This window comes from Pimephales promelas, chromosome 1 (assembly GCF_988280905.1).
Source record: "Pimephales promelas chromosome 1, fPimPro1.hap1.1, whole genome shotgun sequence".
Lineage (NCBI taxonomy): Eukaryota > Metazoa > Chordata > Actinopteri > Cypriniformes > Leuciscidae > Pimephales > Pimephales promelas.
The window spans coordinates 23,554,348-23,561,241 of NC_142769.1; positions in this window are offsets into that span (position 1 = coordinate 23,554,348).

Here is a 6,894-nt window from a genome sequence, read left to right on the forward strand (position 1 = left end):
CAGTTGCTGAGTGGCAGCTGCCAGTGGCTGAGTGGCAGCTGCCAGTTGCAAGTTGCTGAGTGGCAGATACCAGTTGCTGAGTGGCAGCTGCCAGTGGCTGAGTGGCAGCTGCCAGTTGCTGACTGTGGCAGCTGCCAGTGGCTGAGTGGCAGCTACCAGTTGCTGAGTGGCAGCTGCCAGTGGCTGAGTGGCAGCTGCCAGTTGCAAGTTGCTGAGTGGCAGATACCAGTTGCTGAGTGGCAGCTGCCAGTGGCTGAGTGGCAGCTGCCAGTTGCTGACTGTGGCAGCTGCCAGTGGCTGAGTGGCAGCTACCAGTTGCTGAGTGGCAGCTACCAGTTGCTGAGTGGATGAGTGGCAGCTGCCAGTTGCCAGTTGCTGAGTGGCAGCTGCCAGTGGCTGAGTGGCAGCTGCCAGTGGCTGAGTGGCAGCTGCCAGTTGCATGGCAGTTGCTGACTGGCAGTTGCCAGTGGCTGAGTGTGTTGACTCACTGGCAGCTGCCAGCGGTGTTTTGGGTACTGTTGTCCCGATTAAACCAGTCAAATGGCCGTGATCCGACTGGCAGCTTGCAGCCGCTTGCTGGACGCTCATCCAGCCAGCCGCTGCTGATCAGCGAATATAACGCGTTGCCTGACACTCTCGCTGAAAGGAAATAAAAAAAAATCTTATTATGAATATAATGTCATGCCTTTATTCTTGTGTATGATTGGTATTTTTGGGCCGTTTATCCCGATTAAACCAGTCAAATGGCCGTGATCCGACTGGCAGCTTACAGACGCTTGCTAGACGCTCATCCAGCCAGCCGCGGCTGATCAGCGAATATAACGCGTTGCCTGACACTCTCGCTGAAAGGAAATAAAAAAAATTCTTATTATGAATATAATGTCATGCCTTTATTCTTGTGTATGATTGGTATTTTTGGGCCGTTTATCCCGATTAAACCAGTCAAATGGCCGTGATCCGACTGGCAGCTTACAGACGCTTGCTGGACGCTCATCCAGCCAGCCGCGGCTGATCAGCGAATATACCGTGCAGCTGCCAGTGGCTGACTGTGGCAGCTGCCAGTGGCTGAGTGGCAGCTGCCAGTTGCATGGCAGTTGCTGACTGGCAGTTGCCAGTGGCTGAGTGTGTTGACTGACTGGCAGCTGCCAGCGGTGTTTTGGGTACTGTTGTCCCGATTAAACCAGTCAAATGGCCGTGATCCGACTGGCAGCTTGCAGCCGCTTGCTGGACGCTCATCCAGCCAGCCGCTGCTGATCAGCGAATGTAACGCGTTGCCTGACACTCTCGATGAAAGGAAATAAAAAAAATTCTTATTATGAATATAATGTCATGCCTTTATTCTTGTGTATGATTGGTATTTTTTGGCCGTTTATCCCGATTAAACCAGTCAAATGGCCGTGATCCGACTGGCAGCTTACAGACGCTTGCTGGACGCTCATCCAGCCAGCCGCGGCTGATCAGCGAATATAACGCGTTGCCTGACACTCTCGCTGAAAGGAAATAAAAAAAAAATTCTTATCATGAATATAATGTCATGCCTTTATTCTTGTGTATGATTGGTATTTTTGGGCCGTTTATCCCGATTAAACCAGTCAAATGGCCGTGATCCGACTGGCAGCTTACAGACGCTTGCTGGACGCTTGCTAGACGCTCATCCAGCCAGCCGCGGCTGATCAGCGAATATAACGCGTTGCCTGACACTCTCGCTGAAAGGAAATAAAAAAAAATTCTTATTATGAATATAATGTCATGCCTTTATTCTTGTGTATGATTGGTATTTTTGGGCCGTTTATCCCGATTAAACCAGTCAAATGGCCGTGATCCGACTGGCAGCTTACAGACGCTTGCTGGACGCTCATCCAGCCAGCCGCGGCTGATCAGCGAATATACCGTGCAGCTGCCAGTGGCTGACTGTGGCAGCTGCCAGTGGCTGAGTGGCAGCTGCCAGTTGCATGGCAGTTGCTGACTGGCAGTTGCCAGTGGCTGAGTGTGTTGACTGACTGGCAGCTGCCAGCGGTGTTTTGGGTACTGTTGTCCCGATTAAACCAGTCAAATGGCCGTGATCCGACTGGCAGCTTGCAGCCGCTTGCTGGACGCTCATCCAGCCAGCCGCGGCTGATCAGCGAATGTAACGCGTTGCCTGACACTCTCGATGAAAGGAAATAAAAAAAAATTCTTATTATGAATATAATGTCATGCCTTTATTCTTGTGTATGATTGGTATTTTTTGGCCGTTTATCCCGATTAAACCAGTCAAATGGCCGTGATCCGACTGGCAGCTGACAGACGCTTGCTGGACGCTCATCCAGCCAGCCGCGGCTGATCAGCGAATATAACGCGTTGCCTGACACTCTCGCTGAAAGGAAATAAAAAAAAAATTCTTATTTTGAATATAATGTCATGCCTTTATTCTTGTGTATGATTGGTATTTTTGGGCCGTTTGTCCCGATTAAACCAGTCAAATGGCCGTGATCCGACTGGCAGCTTACAGACGCTTGCTGGACGCTCATCCAGCCAGCCGCGGCTGATCAGCGAATATAACGCAGCTGCCAGTTGCTGACTGTGGCAGCTGCCAGTGGCTGAGTGGCAGCTGCCAGTTGCTGACTGTGGCAGCTGCCAGTTGCTGACTGTGGCAGCTGCCAGTGGATGAGTGGCAGCTGCCAGTTGCTGAGTGGCAGCTGCCAGTGGCTGAGTGGCAGCTGCCAGTTGCAAGTTGCTGAGTGGCAGATACCAGTTGCTGAGTGGCAGCTGCCAGTGGCTGAGTGGCAGCTGCCAGTTGCTGAGTGGCAGCTACCAGTTGCTGAGTGGCAGCTGCCAGTGGATGAGTGGCAGCTGCCAGTGGCTGAGTGGCAGCTGCCAGTGGCTGACTGTGGCAGCTGCCAGTGGCTGAGTGGCAGCTGCCAGTGGCTGAGTGGCAGCTGCCAGTGGCTGAGTGGCAGCTGCCAGTTGCAAGTTGCTGAGTGGCAGATACCAGTTGCTGAGTGGCAGCTGCCAGTGGCTGAGTGGCACCTGCCAGTTGCAAGTTGCTGAGTGGCAGATACCAGTTGCTGAGTGGCAGCTGCCAGTTGCTGACTGTGGCAGCTGCCAGTGGCTGAGTGGCAGCTACCAGTTGCTGAGTGGCAGCTACCAGTTGCTGAGTGGCAGCTGCCAGTGGCTGAGTGGCAGCTGCCAGTTGCCAGTTGCTGAGTGGCAGCTGCCAGTGGCTGAGTGGCAGCTGCCAGTTGCATGGCAGTTGCTGACTGGCAGTTGCCAGTGGCTGAGTGTGTTGACTCACTGGCAGCTGCCAGCGGTGTTTTGGGTACTGTTGTCCCGATTAAACCAGTCAAATGGCCGTGATCCGACTGGCAGCTTGCAGCCACTTGCTGGACGCTCATCCAGCCAGCTGCTGCTGATCAGCGAATATAACGCGTTGCCTGACACTCTCGCTGAAAGGAAATAAAAAAAAATCTTATTATGAATATAATGTCATGCCTTTATTATTGTGTATGATTGGTATTTTTGGGCCGTTTATCCCGATTAAACCAGTCAAATGGCCGTGATCCGACTGGCAGCTTACAGACGCTTGCTAGACGCTCATCCAGCCAGCCGCGGCTGATCAGCGAATATAACGCGTTGCCTGACACTCTCGCTGAAAGGAAATAAAAAAAATTCTTATTATGAATATAATGTCATGCCTTTATTCTTGTGTATGATTGGTATTTTTGGGCCGTTTATCCCGATTAAACCAGTCAAATGGCCGTGATCCGACTGGCAGCTTACAGACGCTTGCTGGACGCTCATCCAGCCAGCCGCGGCTGATCAGCGAATATACCGTGCAGCTGCCAGTGGCTGACTATGGCAGCTGCCAGTGGCTGAGTGGCAGCTGCCAGTTGCATGGCAGTTGCTGACTGGCAGTTGCCAGTGGCTGAGTGTGTTGACTGACTGGCAGCTGCCAGCTGTGTTTTGGGTACTGTTGTCCCGATTAAACCAGTCAAATGGCCGTGATCCGACTGGCAGCTTGCAGCCGCTTGCTGGACGCTCATCCAGCCAGCCGCTGCTGATCAGCGAATGTAACGCGTTGCCTGACACTCTCGCTGAAAGGAAATAAAAAAAAAATTCTTATTATGAATATAATGTCATGCCTTTATTCTTGTGTATGATTGGTATTTTTGGGCCGTTTGTCCCGATTAAACCAGTCAAATGGCCGTGATCCGACTGGCAGCTTACAGACGCTTGCTGGACGCTCATCCAGCCAGCCGCGGCTGATCAGCGAATATAACGCGTTATCTGACACTCTCGCTGAAAGGAAATAAAAAAAAAATTCTTATCATGAATATAATGTCATGCCTTTATTCTTGTGTATGATTGGTATTTTTGGGCCGTTTATCCCGATTAAACCAGTCAAATGGCCGTGATCCGACTGGCAGCTTATAGACGCTTGCTGGACGCTTGCTAGACGCTCATCCAGCCAGCCGCGGCTGATCAGCGAATATAACGCGTTGCCTGACACTCTCGCTGAAAGGAAATAAAAAAAATTCTTATTATGAATATAATGTCATGCCTTTATTCTTGTGTATGATTGGTATTTTTGGGCCGTTTATCCCGATTAAACCAGTCAAATGGCCGTGATCCGACTGGCAGCTTACAGACGCTTGCTAGACGCTCATCCAGCCAGCCGCGGCTGATCAGCGAATATAACGCGTTGCCTGACACTCTCGCTGAAAGGAAATAAAAAAAATTCTTATTATGAATATAATGTCATGCCTTTATTCTTGTGTATGATTGGTATTTTTGGGCCGTTTATCCCGATTAAACCAGTCAAATGGCCGTGATCCGACTGGCAGCTTACAGACGCTTGCTGGACGCTCATCCAGCCAGCCGCGGCTGATCAGCGAATATACCGTGCAGCTGCCAGTGGCTGACTGTGGCAGCTGCCAGTGGCTGAGTGGCAGCTGCCAGTTGCATGGCAGTTGCTGACTGGCAGTTGCCAGTGGCTGAGTGTGTTGACTGACTGGCAGCTGCCAGCGGTGTTTTGGGTACTGTTGTCCCGATTAAACCAGTCAAATGGCCGTGATCCGACTGGCAGCTTGCAGCCGCTTGCTGGACGCTCATCCAGCCAGCCGCTGCTGATCAGCGAATGTAACGCGTTGCCTGACACTCTCGATGAAAGGAAATAAAAAAAATTCTTATTATGAATATAATGTCATGCCTTTATTCTTGTGTATGATTGGTATTTTTTGGCCGTTTATCCCGATTAAACCAGTCAAATGGCCGTGATCCGACTGGCAGCTTACAGACGCTTGCTGGACGCTCATCCAGCCAGCCGCGGCTGATCAGCGAATATAACGCGTTGCCTGACACTCTCGCTGAAAGGAAATAAAAAAAAAATTCTTATCATGAATATAATGTCATGCCTTTATTCTTGTGTATGATTGGTATTTTTGGGCCGTTTATCCCGATTAAACCAGTCAAATGGCCGTGATCCGACTGGCAGCTTACAGACGCTTGCTGGACGCTTGCTAGACGCTCATCCAGCCAGCCGCGGCTGATCAGCGAATATAACGCGTTGCCTGACACTCTCGCTGAAAGGAAATAAAAAAAATTCTTATTATGAATATAATGTCATGCCTTTATTCTTGTGTATGATTGCTATTTTTGGGCCGTTTATCCCGATTAAACCAGTCAAATGGCCGTGATCCGACTGGCAGCTTACAGACGCTTGCTGGACGCTCATCCAGCCAGCCGCGGCTGATCAGCGAATATACCGTGCAGCTGCCAGTGGCTGACTGTGGCAGCTGCCAGTGGCTGAGTGGCAGCTGCCAGTTGCATGGCAGTTGCTGACTGGCAGTTGCCAGTGGCTGAGTGTGTTGACTGACTGGCAGCTGCCAGCGGTGTTTTGGGTACTGTTGTCCCGATTAAACCAGTCAAATGGCCGTGATCCGACTGGCAGCTTGCAGCCGCTTGCTGGACGCTCATCCAGCCAGCCGCTGCTGATCAGCGAATGTAACGCGTTGCCTGACACTCTCGATGAAAGGAAATAAAAAAAATTCTTATTATGAATATAATGTCATGCCTTTATTATTGTGTATGATTGGTATTTTTTGGCCGTTTATCCCGATTAAACCAGTCAAATGGCCGTGATCCGACTGGCAGCTTACAGACGCTTGCTAGACGCTCATCCAGCCAGCCGCGGCTGATCAGCGAATATAACGCGTTGCCTGACACTCTCGCTGAAAGGAAATAAAAAAAAAATTCTTATTATGAATATAATGTCATGCCTTTATTCTTGTGTATGATTGGTATTTTTGGGCCGTTTGTCCCGATTAAACCAGTCAAATGGCCGTGATCCGACTGGCAGCTTACAGACGCTTGCTGGACGCTCATCCAGCCAGCCGCGGCTGATCAGCGAATATAACGCGTTATCTGACACTCTCGCTGAAAGGAAATAAAAAAAAAATTCTTATCATGAATATAATGTCATGCCTTTATTCTTGTGTATGATTGGTATTTTTGGGCCGTTTATCCCGATTAAACCAGTCAAATGGCCGTGATCCGACTGGCAGCTTATAGACGCTTGCTGGACGCTTGCTAGACGCTCATCCAGCCAGCCGCGGCTGATCAGCGAATATAACGCGTTGCCTGACACTCTCGCTGAAAGGAAATAAAAAAAATTCTTATTATGAATATAATGTCATGCCTTTATTCTTGTGTATGATTGGTATTTTTGGGCCGTTTATCCCGATTAAACCAGTCAAATGGCCGTGATCCGACTGGCAGCTTACAGACGCTTGCTAGACGCTCATCCAGCCAGCCGCGGCTGATCAGCGAATATAACGCGTTGCCTGACACTCTCGCTGAAAGGAAATAAAAAAAATTCTTATTATGAATATAATGTCATGCCTTTATTCTTGTGTA